Source organism: Callospermophilus lateralis, chromosome 6 (genome assembly GCF_048772815.1).
Source record: "Callospermophilus lateralis isolate mCalLat2 chromosome 6, mCalLat2.hap1, whole genome shotgun sequence".
NCBI classification, from domain to species: domain Eukaryota; kingdom Metazoa; phylum Chordata; class Mammalia; order Rodentia; family Sciuridae; genus Callospermophilus; species Callospermophilus lateralis.
In genome coordinates this window covers 16,763,595-16,785,447 of record NC_135310.1, presented here as the reverse complement: position 1 = coordinate 16,785,447, position 21,853 = coordinate 16,763,595, and the positions used below count along the sequence as shown (strand labels likewise).

The window sequence follows — 21,853 nt, the reverse complement described above, 5'->3', positions numbered from 1 at the left end:
CTTAATAACTAACCAGCCCCACACATTGCACATAATGGTTTTATCAATTACCTTTATAGTACTTTTTTTTCATTTCCCATTTGAGATTTGATAATCAGAAAAATTCTTCTGGGATAAGCTGAAGAGTGTCCCTGCCCCAAATTAATATGTTGGGGTTCTAATCCCCAGTGCCTCTGAAGGTATCTGTATTTGGAGAGAACATTTTAAAGAGAGGATTAAATTAACACGAGATTATTAGGATGACTTCTAATTTGCTAGGATTGGAAATCTTATAAGGTGAAATTTGAATGTGTATAAGAGAAAGAATATTTAAAGACACCAGGAGAAAATGAACATCAACAAGCCAGGGAGCCTGGCTTCAAAACAGAGCTGCTTACCTCATAGAGATAAAAAAAAAAAAAAAAAAAAAAAACAGTGAGGGAAAGAAAGATCTGAGGAATGAGATGTCCCCTTCTAGGGAATCAAATCCAATGACCTACCCTCCCATTGGGAGTTGGTAACAAATGTATGCCCTACTGCCTACAGTTTTTACCAACTCCCAATAATCCTGTCAAATTATAAACCCATCAGTGGATTGATCCACTGATGAGGTTAGACCTCATGATCCAATTCATCTTTCTGTGGAGCCACCTGGGCCACCAACTGGAAGTTACACTTCACCTGTCTTTTGTCCATCTTTCTATTTGGATTACAGATTAACACTCTCACCTCTGAGATAGAAGCCAAAATTTATGTATCCTTTATACTGTTTAAACAACAACAGATAACATTTATGTCACTATACTAAGCATTTACATAATAGATAAGAGAGCAGATGCCCTATATAGTTGCACATTCTATGTATACTTTAGAAGAGCAAAGGAACACTACGAGGCTTATTTTCCAGAAAAATTAACACATGATTTTAAAGCACTGTACCTATTGTGAGAACTTAGAAAAAGCATAAGAGCTACAAGCTATAAAGTGCCAGGCATTTTATATTTACTATAGTTAATTTTTACAATGACACTGAGCTCTACAGATGAATTAACTCCAGATTAGGGAAGTCAAGAAATCTACCCAAGATCAAGTGATGAATAATAACTTAGTCAAGATTCAAAACTAGACGTTTTATTTCTAAGACCTCCCTTTTCTTTGCACTACTATCCTGTATTGTATGCAACATCTGTTGATCTAAGAAATACTATTAATATTTTTACAAGTTTTACAAGTAATTTGTTTTACGGATATCAAAGTGACACTTCTTGCTTTGAACTTGATTTACAGTAAGACAGACATAAAATATAATTTCTAATTCTAATATAATTTCTAATGTACGTGTTAAGCATACTTATGCTTCAAGAAACAGATTATATTTCATTGACTCAGACTCTTCTTGGACAATCTATTGCAACACAGGCATTTCAGTTCTGCTTTCTTGCAGTAATTGTACATTTTGAGTAGAGTGTATTTTATAATATGTACTTATTCATCTAGTTATTCACTTATTTTTCTTTCTTCTAAATTAGTTTTCTAATTGGACAGAACTTTGTCTGTTTGTTCCTCACGATGTCCTTTGCTAAGATAGTACCAAGAACGTTGTCAGTGTTAAAAGTATACTTTTGGAGTAAGGTAATAATATTGGCCCTATATAGTTGCACATTCTATGTCTACATTACGAGAGCAAAAGAACCAGAGGCTTAAATTCCAGGTAAATATAACACATGATTTTAAAGTGCTGTACCTATTGTGAGAACTTAGAAAAAGCATAAGAGATACAAGCTATAAAGTGCCAGGCATTTTATATTTACTATAGTTAATTTTTACAATGACACTGAGCTCTACAGATGAATTAACTCCAGATTAGGGAAGTCAAGAAATCTACCCAAGATCAAGTTATGAATAATAACTTAGTTAAGATTCAAAACTAAATGGTTTGTTTCTAAGACCTCCCTTTTCTTTGCACTACTATCCTGTATTGTATGCAACATTTGTTGACCTAAGAAATACTATTAATATTTTTACAAGTTTTACAAGTAATTTTTTATGGAAATTAAGGTGATGGTAATTATTATTCAAAGTACATGTATGAAAATATGAATTGGAGTGAATAAACTTTGCATAGAACCATAGATATGATAAATTTATGCTCTATATGTATAATATAAATTCTAATTCATTCTGCTGTTATATATTAATTAAAAATCAATTTTAAAAAGTTCAAATGAGAATTAAACATTATTGGCTGAGCTGTCAAATTTGAATGCTTTAAAAAAAGATATGGACTAGAATATAATACAGTGTAATTTATCTGCAAGTTTTTCAATTTATTAAATGTATTTTATGTACCTAGAAGTTTTCTTTGTAAGAAACATTTGATAAATATCACATTCTCAACAGTGCAATAAAAATTAAAAGTTACAAATTTCTTTTGGTAATCTCAAAATTGGAGAATTATATTTATAAACTATTAAAATAAATAAGTAGTGTGACAAAATGGTTTCCCAGTGAAATTTTTTAACTAAATGCTCTGAGGGAGATAACTCAGAAAAAAAGACAATAAGATATAGTTCAAGATAAATTAAAAGTAAAATGGTTATTAATGTTATTAAATCAAAACAAAGTAGGCTTGTTCAACAACATCAAAATTTTGTGCTTTCAAAAAGATCAATATAAAAAATGAATCATGCTTATGCAATTTAACATTATAAATGAGAATATCATAGTAACAGGAGGAGTATCGAAAATATCATCTGACTTCTTGCTGTCTACAATAATTATGTTGTAGAAAAAAAGAAGATAAGGAATAAACCATTTAATCTAAAGATGCCAAGTCTTGTAAGTTTTAAAATAAATTAATAACTTTTAATTTTTTCAGGTTTTTTTCTCTGAGAGCAAATGATTCTAAAATTAAGAAATGGCTTTGGACAAAGATCAAATTCAGATAGTGAAGGAAAACATAGTTTAAAGATTAAGTTTATGTGCACCATTCAACCCAGCTATCTCACTCCTTGCTTTATACCCAAAGGACTTAAAAACAAAATACTACAGGGACACAGCCACATCAATATTTATAGCAGCACAAGTCACAATAGCTCTGGAATCAACCTAGATGCCCTTCAGGAGATTAATGGATAAGGAAACATTGGTTTATATACACACAATAAACATTACTCAACATTGAATATAAAATAATGGCATTTGCCAATAAATGGATGAAGTTGGGAAATATAATGCAAAGTGAAGCAAGCCAATCCCCCAAACCAAAGACCTAATGATTTCTTTGATATGAAACTCATAATGACGATGTGGGGGGAGCATGGGAGAAATGGAGGAACTTTACATAAGGCAAAGGGGAGGAAGGGAAATGGAGGGGAGAAGGTAGTAGGAATGATGGTGGAATGAGTTAGACATCATTACCTGAAGCACATGTATGAAGACACGAATGGTGTGAAAATACTTTGTGTACAATCAATGACTTGAAAAATTGTACTCTGTATGTGTAATATGAAATGAATTGCATTCTGCTATCATGTATAACAAATTAGAATAAATAAATAATCAAACAGAAAAAAAAGATGAAGTTCATATGAAGACTCCCAAATAACTAAAAAGGACATCTCACAGATCCTTTCAGAGGCAAAAGCCCCTGTAAGGATCTTAAGGTCATGTCTATCCTACCTCTGTGACTACACAGTAGGATATCTGAGAATCTTAGAGGTGATGTTCCTTCTGCAGGCTTACAAAGATTGCAAGAAACAAGGATTTATTTTAAAGAGTTTTCTGGGTGAATTAAATAAAGGATTCTATTACAAACTGACATACAAAACTTTTGAAGTTTTCTAAAAGAACCACACCAGCTTGGACTAAAAGAATCTGGGAGAATACAAAAGTAAAAGAGGACTTTGAGATCCTTTTTCTATGGGTAGGATGCATAATTCAAGACCTCTTCTACCAAAATTTAGGATAAATTTTATGTAAAAGGTAGGGTGACTCAGAGGTAAATCTGAGATTACCTTAATTTTTGAGGAGAAATTTTATAAAGCAGACCAAGTGCAGAATATTTAGGTAACAATGTCAATAAAAAATAAAATCAGCAAATGGCATTTTCAGTGTACTTTGAATATATTTATCTCTTAAACAGTTATTTGATTTCAGTATTCGAAATAAGAAATCAGTTAATACACTTGAATTCAATTACACAATGATCATTCAAACCACACAGTCCCCAAATAGATAATAGTTTTCTACCAGGGTAGGGAATAAAATTCTAGTCTCCTCTGTTCATTTAAACGCCTTCTTTTAAGCTATCTGGGGCTTTTTTACTTTTCCCAGCCTACTTCTTCTGTCTTAGTAGTACCAAAACACCTGTTAATCATTCAAAAAATACATACTGATTGAAGAGATGAATTAGCACTGATAGGCTAGGGTGCCACACTTGAGTAACCTAGGATTCTCATCCACAAGAACCAGCATCTCAACAGAGTACTGAATATTTTTAAGGAATTTATCTTTTTCTGAATTATCAGAGCTGTCAACCCTTTTCATAATATTATTTCAATGTTTGGTGATAACCCAGTTTTCTTACCAAAAACATCTCTTAGAAGGACAAAAATTTCTTCTGAATCAACTTTGCAAACTTAAAAAAAAAAAAAAAGAATGTTCATTTCCCTCCTCACAATATGCTTGACTTTATTTAATGGTAAATATCTTACGTATTTTACTTTTTCATACAAATGAAGTCTAGTTTGAAGTATCTATTTTGTCATGTCTAAAAATAAGTAAGTAATATAGTTATTAGAATTTTTTAAAGTAATTCTTTGTGACACACTACAAGTGAGACTATCACCACAGAATCTCAGATTACAATAGTTTGGCCTTCTACTGAACATGTTCTATAGATAAATGAAATATTTTTATTTTAACATATACCATGCTAAAATGATCAAGAAATAGAAAACCTCAATATAGTGACTGGTTTCACTACTTTCCAATATTTTTCTTTTTGAAGCAATCCTGGGAGTGATTGTTTATCTTCACATCAGGTACAATTTAGAAAGTTGAGGAGTGAAAATCTTTCAAAATAACAATTTGTGGTTTTTAAAGCCTTTATAAATATAACATGGAAATAATCTCCTTAGAGTGGATGGTCTCCAGAATACCCTGGTGACATACTCTGCTTTGCTTTTTGAAGAAAATATAAAATAAAGTGTTCAATAAATTGTTTTAAAATGTATTCGTATGTTGCACAGTAACAAACAAATTCATGATTTCACTAATACAGCACAGAGGGCTGTTTTAAATTTCTTCTGTATTAGCTGCTTGGTCTGCTATACTAAAATGCCTAAACTGTGTGGCTTAATAAACAAATTTTCATGTAATCTGGAGACTGGAAGTTTGAGATAAGGGTGCCAGTACGGTCAAGCACTCTTGAGGACTCCTTCTGGCTTACAGATTATTCTCTCATGTGATGAAGGAAAAGAGCAAGCTCTCTAGTGTCTATTTTTTTTTTTTTTTGTAAATAAGAATACTAATCTCATAATGATCTCTTCTAAACTATATATCCAAATATATCTCCAATGTATCCCACTGAGGCTTAGGGCTTCGGTGTATGAATTTAGAAGGTGATATAATTCAGATGTCTTATTCCACCATCTTCTACAAATCCTCTTCTATTGATGACGTTTTAACTCCATTTGTACTATTTCTTAGATTTTTTTCTAATATGTTATTTTTTCAAAATTTGTTTGAAGATGTTAACTAACTCTTTTGATATACATTTCATGAAGTTATTTGTTTAAAAGTATTTTTTTTCATTTGGCTTCTTTCACTGATTTTGACCTTTGGATATACTTAAAAATTCTAAAATTAGCCAATCATTTATTTACCTTTATACTTTTTTCTAATTTCTATACTTTAAAAGAAATTTAAGGTTTCTAATCATCTAAATTAATGTGGACATAATATATAAGGTTAAGAGTTAAAATTTTTTTTCCAAGCTGCTAGTAAATTTCTTTAGGATATTTGTGAATAATCTTTGTCTAATATAAAATGCTTTCTTTGTCTTCACACACACACACACACACACACACACACACACACACACACACACGGAATCTCTTTAATGCTGTTTATTTAATCTTAAGGCAATAATACCCCCCCCCCAAACACTGAGTCACATTCCCAGCCCTATTTTGTATTTTATTTAGAGAGAGGGTCTTACTGAATTGCTTAGCACTTTACTTTTGCTGAGTCTGGCTTTGAACTCACCATCCTCCTGCCTTAGCCTCCTGAGCTGCTGGGATTACAGGTGTGCGCCACCAAGCTTCCCTAGTCTCTTACATTCTTTTTTGACACACTTCTTATTTTATGTTCTTGGAATGAACAGATTTGAAATGGGAAGTTTGGAATTATAACTACTAGTCTGGGAAGTTCAGTGAATAAAAGCATGACATAGATCTTACACCGACACTTGATCTCCTTGCTCATCAAAGAAAAACAAAATTGCATTGTTCTTAGCAGATCTTTTGGATGACCTCCTGTTTCCTGATATAAAACAGATGTCTTCCCATCTTCTCTGAAATTGGCTTCACCTTAAAATTCTCCTTCCCTGACATTTTCCCCAGTCTCCTCTTTACTAGCTCATTCCATATATGATGCTTGGGCCCTAATATTAGTTATTTTATATTTCCTAAGAAGGTAAATATCCTTAACAAGCCATTTCCTTCTTAATTACCTGATGATCAATTCAAAGAGGCATGCATTTCTTTTTGGCCATATCCTATCACTTCCCTAAATTCCAATGTCATACATTTCATTTCCTATAAATAATTCCAGTTGGCTATGCCATAGACACATGAAACTACACTGTACAAAGATATCTCTTGAGCTCCTCCAATACCCTCATTCTCACAGTCTGTTCTTCCTCCTGTGTTCTGTGTTTCCCTTGAATTCCAACAAGAAGCCCAAGAGTCCTTCCTATCTCATTGTCATCTCATCTCATTGGCAACATCTTAATGTTCATTTCTACTGACTTGGTTCAAATCCTCATTTTTTTTCTTACTGAATATCTTTATCAGATTCCTTGTTGATCTCCTTCCTTCAGTTGCTCCTTCCTGAAATCTTTGCACTGTAGAGTACCATCAGGATATATCATTTTGGTACCTTCCCTTACACTTCCCAATTCCTCATATAATTTTCCATGTACAAAGGCCCCCTGATTTACAATGAAATCGCTTCCTGAGAAATCCATCATAAGTTTAAAATCTTCTCATCATAAGACAAAGTATTTAATACAATGCATCTACCAACAGTCAAGCTTAGCAACACAATACACTACAGAGTATTGGTTGTTTGCCCTTGTGATGATACAAGTAGCTGGGAGCTGTATCTTAATGCCCATGCCCAACATTGAGAGAGTTTCAGGTTGCATATAGCTGCATAAACTGCATAAACTGCCAGTTGAATTATGTATAATGACTCAAAAAGTAAGTAACCTACTGAATGCACATTCCACATCTCTCCACCACCACTACTCTTGATCCTCATGCGCGCGCACACACACACACACACACACACACACACACACACACACATTACCACCAAAGACCATTAGCTCTTGTCTTTATATATTAAAAAAAAATTGAGAGAGAGAGAAAGAGTAAGGGCCAGAAACAAGATATACCATTCCAGGGCATATCCTCAGTGACCTACATCTTCCAACTAGGTCCTACCTCCTACAGTTTCTACCACCTCCCAATAATGCCATCAAATGTGAATCTTGCATTAGATTAATTCACTGATGAGGTCAAAACCATTATGATCCAGTCACTTTCCCAAATCTCTACCCCAAATATTGCTGCAGTGGGGGAATAAGCCCTTAACACGTGAGCCTTGGGGGACATGCCAGATCCAAATCATACCACCATGTAATTAATAATGAATTCATATCTCCTTTACAACTCCTTCACCAAAATGGTTGTCTTTGCTACTTTACAGGGCTTCCTTGGACAGTCTTCCAGAACCAGGGGGAATAAATAAAAAGAGAATAGATGGATCCTGAGACTCTTCTTATATTAGCCCCAGAATTGTATAGAAAGAACATCTTTGGAGAATGTATTATTAACTCAGCTGGGGAAAGGTGTGGAGACATTTCCAAAACCCACCCAGTGTTCCTTCCACCTGGAACCCATATCATTATTTTGCCTGAGAGACCAGCCTGTTTCCTGTTTTATTCCTAATCTACTGCTCTGCCAGGGTCTATACAGGCCTATCTGTCACCCTAATAAGCTGGATAATGTCTGCATCCTGGGATAGATTTTTGCTTTCTCAAAGACACTCTATTCCAAGAATTATAATGCTTTTTTATTAGTTTTTGAACAGTAAATGTATGTACTATTCATAGAGCATGCCAAAATAGTTTAAAAATGACACTATGGAAAATCATTAGCCAAGCACTTTGCAACTTTTTAAGACAGAATTTAAATGCAGTTTCAGGCACTCTCATAAAAACAATCTTTTTCTTTTTCTGACTGTGACTGATTTTGACTCTGCTAGGAAAATCTCAAGGTGGAAATTTCCTGAGCTGACAGCAGGTCACACTAAATTAGAGCCATCACTCTTGGGGGGAGGCAGGAGTTAAAGAATATAACTGAATTTATTTCTCCTTAGCTATACATCCATGAAAGCATTGACCAGTAACTTTCTAATTTCCCAGTTTTAAAAATAGTGGATTAGATCTTCCATTCAGCTTCTCCTGTCAGGATGGGAACAAATAGATAACTCACAGTGAAGGTTTCTCACAGTACAGTGCAGAAAACTTTTTTTTTTCCCCAAGACAAGATCTTTTCCTTTTATTTCTTTTCCAAGTTTATATTATTTTTCCATGGCACGTGATTGGAATATAAAAACCAGATACACTATAATCTGTAAATGGATCTCTAACATGGAAACCTGATTGAGGGGCACACAGATTTTCACCAGAAGGAGTGATTCATGCGGACTGAATCACAGCCCATGCATGCCCACCCTTCATTTCTCAAATGTTCTTTAGAAAAAATAGACTATTCCTCTGCCTCTAGATAGCTTTTATTTCCTAGTCACATTAATGGACACCCTAAACACTAAAATTTTAGTATGGGTAGATAACTATGAATTTAATCCAGTGTTTGAGAGATTTCCAGGAACTGAAGGCAAAGGGAACACTGGTTTCTATTAATGACTTTCATCCTCTCTCAACTTTTAAAAAGAGAGGTTTTTTCCTGTGCATCTATCCTGACATCACTCTAAACTTTGTTTTTTCTTATCTCTTCTTTTGGCATGTATTTTGTTCCCCAAATCCAAGGTAACTCCATAATCAGCTATAGTGACTAGAACAAACTATACGGAAGTTTAATGCATTGTAGCCCAAAGTATTTGCTTTTCCTTCCTTGTGTCTGTGGTTTGTCTGGGGTGACTGCTGCAAGCTGAAGTTGGGCTGTGCTTGGTCCCAGCCTTATATCGTTTCAAGTGGACTCTGTATGAATACACATACTCCTAAATCCAGAAGCTACACAAAGCACATTCTCAAGGTGGCTTAGAGGAATTCATGAAAGCAGGCACAAATCTATGATTCCTCTTAAGACCTACAGGCCTGTTTAGTTCTCTTTTCAATTTGAATCAACAACAGAATATGACTATGAATAGATAATTATTTTTACTGAAACATTTATTAATAGAAAGCTGTTTCCTCAAATAAAGGAGACAATTATCCTAATTTGTTCTTGATAAGTCAGTGTGAAGTACTACATTAAGGTTATGTCCTCAACTTTTAACAATTTAAGAAAACTATTAAAAATTTGAACTATACACAGAAAAAAGACATTCAAAAAGATGACTTAATTGGAAACTTGTTTATATGAAGAATATTGAAAAAAAATAAAAGGTTTCTATCTTAAATAATAGAGATAATGATTATTTGATGTTTCTTAGTAAGTTTTTAAAAGATAACTGCAGTCCGGTTATTATCTTTGCTATTATTGAGGCCAAAAGTTGGAACAAAACCAGAATCAACTGTCTTTGGTATAGGTATAACTATTATTACTGATGGTTTAACAAGGGAATAGATACCTATATACTTGATATCTCTTTTCCAGGAAATACTCAGGAAAAGTTGGATGGTTTTCAAGCTTAATTGCAAATTAAAATATTAGGATATAATTCTATGCTCTAACGTGTCTAAAGAAAGATGCATATGTTTTTACCCTTTCATTTACTTATTCATTTTCTTTTTAGTTTAGCAAGCGTTTTTTATTATAGCAAAAATGGAGAAAAACAAAACCTTCATGAACCTTACATTCTAGTGAAGAAAAAAGATGATAAATTTGTCAACAATTTCAGGTTGTGATAAGTTCTATTAAGAAAATAAGTGTTGGACTGGGAATATAACTCAGCAGTAGAGTGCTAACCTAGTATGCTTGAGGTACTGGGTTCAATCCCCAGCACCACCACACACACAGAAAAATTTAAAATTATTTGTTTCAAGAATGTTAAAAGTATAAGTTTTGTTTTTGCCTTTCTATCTCCAACTTCAACAATTTCCATTATCCTTAATTTCCATGGTCAAAACCAAATATTGAAGTCATGATATGGTAAAGCAGAGAAAGATATATAACTATGTACTAGACAAATCTGGTTTCCTTCTTGACTTGACCATTTACTAGGTATGTGATCTTAAATAACTTAGCCAGTTTAACCCTCACTTTTTGCTATAGTTTGGATGATGAAGGTCCCCAAGGGGTCAAAGCTTGGTTTCCAGAGCGATAGTGTTGGGAGGGGATATGGATCTTCAAGAAGTAATGTTTCATGGGAGCCATTTGAGTCACTGTTCTGACCTCAACCTGTCATCTTTCCTTCTGCTTCTCACCTTGAGATATTAACACTTACTTCAGCATACGCTTACATCATTATGTGCCATTTTCTCCAGAAATTAAAAATTTTCACATTAGGAACTGATCAATTTTGGATATGAACCTCCAGAACCATGAGCCATAATAAATCCTGTATGCTGTTTCAGGTATTTTGTTATAGTAAAAAGAAGTTGACTAATGAATTTTCTGTATAAAATGTGGGGAAACTGATACCAGTCATACAAGGATAAAATGAGATGACATGTGAGATAGCTACCTTTGTTGATAGCTATTTTACTGTAGTTCTCCCCACCCCATGTCCCTCCATCTTTCCCTTCTCTTGCCTCTTTCTGTCAACAGAAGGCTGACCCCCAGGGAGCACATCTCCTGCTTTCCCTTATTGGTTAACATTCACTTCAGCTTAGTTGAGGAATCACTCACAAAAGATTGGGATATGTGAGGAGAGAGGTCAGGGTATTTGTTCCCTGATGAGTACATGCCTTGGCAGGTGTATTAGTAATAGCTCCAACCTTTCAAAACCAAGCCTTCCACAAGGCAGCCTCCTCTTTATAATTATAGTTCTCATTGGGCTCTTCTGGATCAAAAGGTCACTCTTTGGTAAGTGGTATGCATTCCTACTGACCTTTGTCTATGGATGACTTACTATCCTGACACCCTATACACATATTCATAAGTAATCCATTATTAAAGCTTCTTCATTTAAACCATCTGAGTAAAATTCTGTTTCCCATAGGGATTCTGACTGATAAAGGACTTAATACCAAAAATAACCACACAAAGTAGATCCTCAATTTGGTATTCTGAGACTGTGTTTGTTAAATTATTTGATAAATGCATGCTCTTCTTCAAAGAAAATGCTATGCCATGATGTAAGAATTACTCAGATATTACCAGTGTCCACATGGCACAGAAGGCCAGATATCATACATTTTGCATTTGGTTTCTATGGCAATATAAGAATTTAAAAGACTGTAGGAGTAGTGTTGGGATTATGGCTCAGGGGTAGAATGCTTGCCTAGCATGTGTGAGGTACTGGTTTTAATTCTCAGCACCACATATAAATAAATAAAATAAATATCCATTGACTTTTAAACAATATAAAAAAATTTTGACTTTAAATAAAAAGACTGTAGGCGTGACTGTTTATGACTATTCTGGAGACCTTAACCTAAAAAAGAGGAAGTAAAAAACAAAAAGGATAAGTGGAAGAACTTACTTTAAAAACCAAAGCTTTAGTAGAAAACTATAAAACTCCTATAATGACCTCAAAAGAATCCATTTATATTAATAACTACAGGACAGACATGACTGAGAATTTGCCAAAAATATAATTGTGCCAGTGGTAGAATTGCTACATTTGGTAAACACACAACACTAACAAGGCCCTTTTAATAAAGTCAGAGCATTGGTTGAGAGGTTGCACTGTGAGACTTGTGATGAAGATATCTAGGTTGGTTTGAAAATGTGAACTTTAATTTCCCACATCAACCCAAGATCATTTTGCATGAAGAAGTAGCCTCTCTTCCCTGTATAAGAAAAATAATCTTAGAGGCTGGAGTTGTGGTTCAGTGGTAGAGCCACAACTCTTGCCTGGTGTGAGGCCCTGGGTTCCATCCTCAGCACCTCATTATAAATACATAAATAAAATAAAATAAAATAAAAGATCCATTTACAACTAAAAAAAATTAAAATAAAAAAATAACCTTTATATACATAAAGATGCTTCAATGACCTCATTTGGTATTCTGACTCACAAAGAAATACCAGATCTTCTGAAGACCCATCTCCATCAGCTCTCAAGAAAGCTAGATCCCAGCATCCATCAGTTGGAAAATTACTAAGCCTATTTCCAGAGGAAACAAAGTATGCCTATTAGGATTGAAAAAATCTTTCAAAATTGCATCATCAGGAACCTGATGAATTGTGTAGGAATGTTTTCTAAAAGAGTTAAACTGGAATAGATAAAACATATTGAAGAACTGAGCCAAATTTTCCATGGAGATATACTTACCCAGTATTCTGAATTTAGTGTACCATCCAAAACAGTTTTAAGCATCTCTAGTGTTTTCCTTTGTTGGTTACTCAATCCTGGATTCAAAGAAAACCAATATTTCATGATGTGAAGATGCTAAAACTTCCTTGTTCTTATGTGAAAGAAGGTATCCAGTAGCTTAGAGAATTGAGAACCTCCAGGTAGATTTATTATAGACAACATGTCCATCAGGAATTGCCAGAAAACAGACAATCTCTCAGGGTAATATAGGAGACACTATCCTAGAAAAGCTCTATCTATGTTAGCTTTCTTCAGTGAATTGAAAATAAAAGTGGGATGCTAACTTTTTATTAGGATCTCTCACTTTAATGGGAATAATTTTGGAGTGGGAAAGGCCATGTGGTAATGCTTAACCTTCAAAGCAAAGGTGGTTGCAATTACCATAATTAGCCATAGAGGTGGATGGCAGTCAATGTTTTGACCTGCAGACATCTGGTTGTTTAATGACAATTCTACAGAATAAGAGTAGATGGGCAGCTGACAACTATTACTTGGTCTGTGTAATTGGAAAAAAATATATGTCAGGTTAACAGAAATATAACTGGAATCACCAAAGGGAGAGTTCACAATTTGTAGCCTCCCACTCAAGTTTGCAGACCTAGGAATTTCCTGAAGAAGGACTATGCAAGTCAGCCCCTAGTAATAAGTTTATATGGATCTTACAGAATTATTATGAATTACCCAAAACTTTCAATAATTGTAGCAACTATTCCAAATATATTGGAATATATCGACTGGTGAAAATTATCATAGCCTCAGTTTCCTAGCATAGAAACTATTAACATGACAAAATGTTTTTTTCTCAGTCTCTGGAGATGCTATATGAAGCCACTGAATTTGGGGACAAGAAACCATCTCCATTTGAGAAGCAGATTTCTGGAGCATTGTTTTCACTATGGAAAGTTGTTAATGCACGGAGAAAAGATTTGTTTCCTTTTTCATTGCAAAATTTTTTGCCAAGACCCCTGAAAAAAAAAGATTAACAAGAGAAAAACTTAAATATTTATTTAATATAGTTTTATTTTTCATGAGCCCCTTCAGAAATTAAGACCCAAAGATAAAGGAAAAGTGATTTTTATGGACAATTGTACAGAAATACGATTGAAAGCAAAAATGGTATGATCTAATGGTAAGACAACTTGGGGGAAACCTTACGAAGGCCTGCACTTTTGTTGAGATTTTTTTCTATGACCTTCCTCTCTTTTAGGCATAGGAAAGACCACTCTAGATTGAGGTTCTTATGATCTATTTTAGAGGAAGAGCAGAGAATTCTTTTATAAACTGCTTCAGAAGGAAAGGTGGAAGGAAGTCAGACTGGCTTGCCTGGTTCTGCTGTTTTCTCAAATGCCAAAAGCTGTATTTTGGGGTAGTGTGTCCTAAACTCCATCACTAAAATCTATTTATAGACATCTAGCTGGAAATCATACTTATCATTTTCTCTTTTAGGTAGGTCTATCCTACAGACAAACTTGTATAGCTATGCAGAAACCCATCTTCCACCCTGCAGATAAGGGTAATACACAAGAGGTTACAAATGCTATGTGAGTCCCTACATAGCCACTGGAATACAGCTGGCCTATCAGTGCAGACTGGTCAAGGTTTCATGAAAGAAGAGATAGAAATAGAGATAGAGATGGGGGGGGGGCAGGGAGTAGGGGAGGGGGGGCAGAGGGAAGGAGAGAAAAAAAAAGGAGAGGGGTTGAAGAAGGGAGGGGAGGGAGAAGGGTTGAAGGAGGGAGGGGGGAGGGGCTGAGACAGAGAGCTTACAAACTATTTAAGCTTTTGTATTTGGGGGTCGCCTTTTCCAGCTAAACATTACCTTAACTACTATACTTTGAAAACTGAATGTTGCTGTTGCCCCATCCCCCCTTCCCCTTACTGTTCCTAAATTAATTCTTTATAGCTCCTTCAACTTAACTATTAATCAAATAGATACAAACTAAAGCTTCTGCACATCAAAGGAAACAATTAAGAGCATGAAGAGAGAGCCTGCTGAATGGGAAATCTCTGCCAGCTGCTCCTCTAATAGGGGATTAATAATCTGAATATATGAAGAACTCAAAAAAAAAAAAAACCACCAAAAAACAATCAATTAACAAATGGGCAAAAGAACTAAACAGGTACTTTACAAAATAAGAAATACAAATGGCTAACAAATATATGAAAAAGATGTTCAACATCTCTAGAAATCAGAAAAATACAAATCAAAACTTCATTGAGATTTCATCTCACTCCAGTCAGAATGTCATCATAAATACAAATAATAATAAATGCTGGTGAAAATGTGGGGAAAAGGTACACTTATGCACTGTTGGTGGGACTTCAAATAACTACAACTACTCCGGAAAGAAGTATGGAGATTTTCAAAGAACTAGCAATGGAACCACCACAAGACCCAGCTATCTTACTCCTTAATATTTCTAAAGAACTGAAATCAGTATACTCTAGTGTTTCAAGCCAAACTTCAATGTTTGCAACAGTGCAGTTCACATTAGTCAAGTTATGAAACCGGCCCAGGTGCCTGTCTACAGATGAATGGATGAAGAAAATGTGGCATCTATATACAATGAAGTCCTATTTAGCCATAAAAAAGAATGAAATTGTAGCATTCTCTGGTAAATAGATAAAACTGGAGAACAACACACTAAGTGAAATAAACCAGACTCAAAAAGTCAAGGGTTGAATGTTTTCTCTCATATGGGGAAGTTAAAATAAGGGGAAAAAAGTGGATATGAAGAATACAATAAAAATAGAAGGGAGATCAGTGGAGTAGAGGAAGGGGATAGTGGGACAAAGAAAAGAGAGGGGTAAGCACTGGGGACTTAAATGAAGCAAATTGTATTCCATGCATGTATAATTATAAAAATGAACCACAATAGTATGTATAACTATAATGTACTTATAAAAATATATAAAGAATGTGATGTTTTCATGTATCACTTTATAAAAAACTAATAATATTCACTGAAAGTGCAAATGTGGAAAGTAGCACTTACTAATTGATGGTGGGTTGACAAACTGATACAAGTTCTTTGGAGGAAAATTTGACATAATTAATAAAAAGTATGAAAGCATAGACTCTTTGATCTAACAATAATATCTCTAGGAAGCCATACTATTTATACAGAAAGTTCTGTTTATAAAAACATTCATTGTAGCATTATTTTCAGTAGCAAAAAAACTTAAAGCTATTAATAGGAAGAGCATAGATTAGTGTTTGCCTGTATTTTGAAATTCTATACCACAATTAAAATGAGATTGGTCCACATAGAAGAATTGAATAAGTAATATAAAAATGTCCATAATATCACATGAAACAAATAAGTATTGGTATGTGAGGACCCAACATGGCGGCCGGCGAGGAGGCAGCACTTTCAATGCCTCCGCAGTAACGGGATCAGAGAAACCCATTCATACACCTACGTGTGACCTGCTGAGAAACTTCTAGCAACATTCCGCTGAAAGGAGACCTGCCGGGAATTACATCAAATAAATTACTAGGAGTAAACAGTAACTCAGCAGTCAAACAGAACAAGAAGCAACATGAGCAGCACGAAAAAGCAAGGAAGAAAAGGAGTACAAACAATGCAGGACAGCCTAAATATTCAGGAGGATATAGAGTCATCAGAAAAAATGGTCATATAAAGAACTCAAGGAATACCTTAGACAGATGGAATGGAACCTTAACGAGGATACGAGACAGCAAATTCAAGCAGCGAAAGAACACATTGAGAATGAATTACATAAACAGATAAAAGAAGAAGTTAAGCATCTTTATCAGAAGACAGAGATTATAAAAAAGAATCAAACAATAATCTTAGAAATGAAGGAAATTATAAACCAAATTAAAAACTCAAATGAGAGTATCACTAATAGAGTGAAGCAAGTAGAAGCCAGAACATCAGATAATGAAGACAAAATATATCATCTTGAAAAGAGTCTAGCCAACTCAGATAGGCTGGTTAAAAATCACGAGAGAAACATCCAAGAGATATGGGATAACATAAAAAAACCAAATTTAAGAGTCATTGGGATAGAGGAAGGAATAGAAATTCAAACCAAGGGAATGAGTAACCTGCTACATGAAATAATTACAGAAAACTTTCCAGAAATAAAAAAGGAAACAGATATACAAATTGTAGATGCATACAGGACACCGACCATACAAAATCACAGTAGACCAACGCCAAGACACATTGTTATGAAGATATCCAATATACAGAACAAAGAGAAAATATTAAAAGCTACAAGAGAAAGGAGGCAGATTACATTCAGGGGTAAACCAATAAGGTTAAGAACGGATTTTTCATCACAGACGCTGAAAGCAAGAAGATCCGGGAACAACGTATTTCAAACACTGAAAGACAATGGTTGCCAACCAAGAATTCTGTATCCAGCAAAATTAAGCTTCAGGTATGACAACGAAAGAAAAATCTTTCATGATAAACAAAAGCTAAAAGACTTTGCAGCCAGAAAACCAGCATTGCAAAGCATCTTGAGCAAAACACTACACGAGAAAGAAATGAAAAACAATAACCAAAGCCAACAGTGGGAAGTACCTCAGTAAAGACAGACGGAGAGGGGAAAGCTAATCATGGAGAAACAAACTAAATTAAAAAAAAAAGAGAGAGACAGATAAATAATCAAACATGGCTGGAAGTACAAACCATATATCAATAGAAGAAACTCTAAACATTAATGGTTTAAACTCTCCAATAAAGCGACGTAGGCTGGTAACATGGATTAAAAAAACAAATCCAACAATATGCTGCCTCCAGGAAACACATCTGACTGGAAAAGACATACACAGGCTGAAGGTGAAAGGCTGGGAAAAAATATACCACGCACACGGTCCTAGCAAGCAAGCAGGGGTGGCCATCCTCATATAGAATAAAATCGACTTCAAGACTAAGTTAACCCAAAGGGATAAGGAAGGACATTATATACTGTTAAAAGGAACCATTCACCAACAAGATATAACAATTATCAATATTTATGCACCAAATAATGGTGCTGCGACGTTCATAAAACAAATTCTCCTCAAGTTCAAGAATCAAATAGACCACAACACAATAATTATGGGTGACTTCAACACACCTCTCTCACCATTGGACAGATCCTCCAAACAAAAGTTGAATAAAGAAACTATAGAACTCAATATCACAATCAATAACCTAAACTTAACTGACATATATAGAATATATCAACCATCATCAAGTGGATATACTTTTTTCTCAGCAGCACATGGATCCTTCTCAAAAAGAGACCATATATTATGCCATAGGGCAACCCTCAGTAAATATAAAGGGGTGGAGATAATACCATGCATTTTATCTGATCATAATGGAATGAAACTGGAAATCAATGATAAAAGAAGGAAGGGAAAATCCTATATCACATGGAAAATGAACAATATGTTACTGAATGATCAAGGGGTTACAGAAGACATAAAGGAGGAAATCAAAAAAATCTTAGAGATAAATGAAAATACAGACACAACTTATCGGAATCTATGGGACACAATGAAAGCAGTTTTAAGAGGGAAATTCATCGCCTGGAGGTCATTAGGCAAATCCACTCACCAATACACATATATTTAAATATAAATTTGATGAAAAAATATTAGTGTTCATGAAAAACTGAAATTCAATGTAACTATTATACTAATAATTCTTGTTTAAAAAAAAAACCCTACAGATGAAGGTGTATTTTAAGTTAACATTTAATCAAAATTGTGTTTTCTGAAAAATATTAAAGTACATATTAAAATACATGTCTTCTTTTATATCAGATATTCTTAAAAGGGGTATGCATTAGAGACCCCAATAAAAATGTTTAAAACACATATTTAAACTAAACACTTAGATTTGAATTCTCCTATATTCAACCTTCATTTGCACACTGATTAAAAAAAAAAAAAGAAGAAGAATCTATTTTGACTACAGACCAAAGGCTGCAATTACTATTTATTTCTGCTCTAAGTTTGCTCCACTAGACCCAGATCCTGTCAGTCACAGACCTATTTTTAGTTCAAGGGCCTTCCAAATAGGAACAAGCTGAAGCTCTCCCCCATCTTCCCATTAAAAAACCTGCAGCTTAGAGTCCATTTACTCATAAGTAAAAAATAGCTGCCTTAATTATTTTTATATTTCATCTCTTATTAACAAATGAAAGTTGATATGCAAACATTAAATCAGAAGAACACATTTTAGGTTCAATATAAAATCTAAGAGTCATTTTACAGCATTATGTTAATGATTTTATTTTATTATGGTAATCATTATATTACGATTTTATGCAGAAACTAATAATGGCATCCACTGAAAAATCTTTTTGAATTCTTAATTGGGTCAAATTATTTAAAAATTAACTATGAATATTATAGTAAAAAGTAAGAGGAAATCTCCCACAAAACACAGACTGTTTTATAATAATAATAATAATAATAATAATAATAATAATAAAAAGAGGTAAGAAATTGGCTAGTGTATTAATTAAGCTCCCCAGAATAAAGTATCTCAAAATTGTTATGCCAGGTAAAAGCTAATGAGATATTATATGAGAGTATAGAACAACCATCATTATCTATGAGAAATGTTTCTGCTGTTGTTAAAAAGGATATATAACACTTGGCTTAATTTGGTAGTCTTCAAAATTTTACTTTTGTGTACTTAATACATAAAAAACTAAGATCAATTACTAACTACTCAACAGAGGTTTTTTGTGTTACACACATTACTCATTAAACAAATGCAAATGATAGTCACAAGGAAAAGAGCTTCTTACCTTTCAAATAACTTGTTGCTGCTTTGCATGCTTTGCTCTTAATTCAGACACCTCCTTCCAAAGGGACTCATTCTCACTATTATAATTAAAAAAAAATAAAATAAATAAAAAGATTTAGTCAGAAAACCAAACCCCAGTATCTTTAATTAAGAATACTAGAGAATTAAAAAACACAAACCTAGAGAACTTAACTGTGTTTGTTTTCAGTATGATAAGTATTTTTATGAGACCAGAAAGCTGGTTCAATAATACTGGAATGACAACTATCAACACAACTCCAGAATCATTCCTTCTTAAATGTATTATCTGCTATTCATGGCAAATAAATAAATAAATAAATAAATAAATAAAAAACCTTAAACACCCTTCTATACCCATATACATTACACAAATGGCCCGATTCCAAAGAACAGGTTGCCATTTTCTATTTAATGTTTGAAAAAGCCACTGATGAGCCACAGCCTGCGTTTGAACATCTACCTACTCCCCCGACAGCTCTCCTCAAAAAGACCCCAGATGCAAAGCGGGGTGTGTGCGGGCGGTCAGGTCCTAGGGTTCAGATTGCCCCAGCCAACCCCGCGCCCAGGAGCCCGCCTGGATCTCCGGTTCCCATCCCTCCCCGAGCCGATGGAGGACGAGTGGGCAATAACGTGGCCCCCGCGCCCTAGGTACCTCCTCGGCCTAGGCTGCGCGGGGCCGGTTCGGAACGCGACCCGGCGGGACCGTTACGGGCCGCCCCTCCCCCACCGCGGCCCGCGGCAAGCGCACGGTGCGGCCGGGCCCAGGCCCCTCGTGAGCGACACCAGGCTCCTCCAGAGGCGGCGCCAAGGCCGCGCGGTGCCTCACAGCCGCCGAGCGCCGCGGGCCAGGAGAGACAACCCCGGGGGAGGGAGCGGGGGAGGTGGTTCGGAGGCCGCGGTGCCCCGACCATACCTGGCTCCAGGTGATGAAGTCCTGGCTGTGGGCTTCCTCCACAGCTGGCTGAGGAAAGCCGCACGTTCCAGCTCTGCCTCCATGTTAACCGGAGGCGGAACGCAGCGCGGTGCTGGGGCAGGCGGTGCCGGTCGGAGGCGGTGCTGGTCGGAGGCGGTGCCGGGAGCAGGCGGTGCCGGTCGGAGGCGGTGCCGGGGCAGGCGGTGCCGGGCGCAGGCGGTGCGGGTCAGAGGCGGTGCCGGGCGCAGGCGGTGCCAGGCGCAGGCGGTGCGGGTCGGAGGCGGTGCCGGGCTGAGGCGGTGCCGGTCGGAGGCGGTGCCGGGCGCAGGCGGTGCCGGGCGCAGGAGGTGCCGGGCGCAGGTGGTGCCCGGCCCAGGCGGTGCCGGTGGGAGGCGGTGCCGGGCGCAGGCAGTGCCGGTCGGAGGCGGTGCGGGCAGGAGGCGGTGCTGGCGCAGGCGGTGCCGGCGGCGGTTGCTCCCCGAGACCGCCCACCACGCAGGCGCAGTAGCTCTCGGCCCGCCCCCCAGCCAGCCCCGCGGGGCTCTCAGCTAGGCTGCAGACGCGGCGACCGCAAGATTACTCAGCAAATACTTAGGAGATTGTGTTTCTTTATTTTTGTATTTTATCCAATACTTTGTTTAACTAGTAATTTGCTTTTGAGGCAGCATCATACAGGCATTTGTCAAAACACTGACCATTGCAAGATATTAACCAGTTGCTAAATTTTAGATGTAATTCAACCAGAGGAACAGATATTTAAACTGAGGGTCAAAAGAACTAGGAAAAATTGTCACATAATATCCTCAAATTTACCAAGACCAGAGTAGATGGATTTACAGAGAATTCGTGACTTTCAGGACTCCTCACACATATAAATTCTCTTTAGAGTTTAAGTCAGGTATAATGACATAGATGAGGCAGCAACAAGGCAAAAAAAGTACAAAAGTAAACAACTAGTAGTAGGGTGGGTTTGCAGGCTTCCTTCCCCGTACTTCCCCATCCCCATCAATGGCACCCAGGGTGGCCAACCCCACTCCTTTTCAGGCTTATAACTATGCATTGTGCAATCTTCAGGGATTCTGAGATCTTTATGCAATGTTAGTGCTGCCAGAATATGCTCTCTTGGGTTGGTCTTAAGCCATGAGGGATATAGATTCATATTCCTGTTTAAATATGAACATTCTTCTCATTTCAC

General features: G+C 36.0%; 1 long non-coding RNA gene across 1 annotated transcript in view; it reads right to left on the bottom strand.

Moving 5' to 3' along the window:
- The window catches only part of LOC143402251 (uncharacterized), a 129,318-nt gene extending 108,525 nt beyond the window's left edge, over window positions 1-20,793 (bottom strand). The window contains exons 1-2 of the long non-coding RNA XR_013155490.1: window positions 20,659-20,793; window positions 19,726-19,801 (exon numbers count right to left, since the gene is read on the bottom strand). This is a non-coding gene — a long non-coding RNA (uncharacterized LOC143402251). The remainder of the gene's footprint in view (window positions 1-19,725; window positions 19,802-20,658) is intronic.
- Between the last annotated feature and the right edge of the window lie 1,060 nt (window positions 20,794-21,853).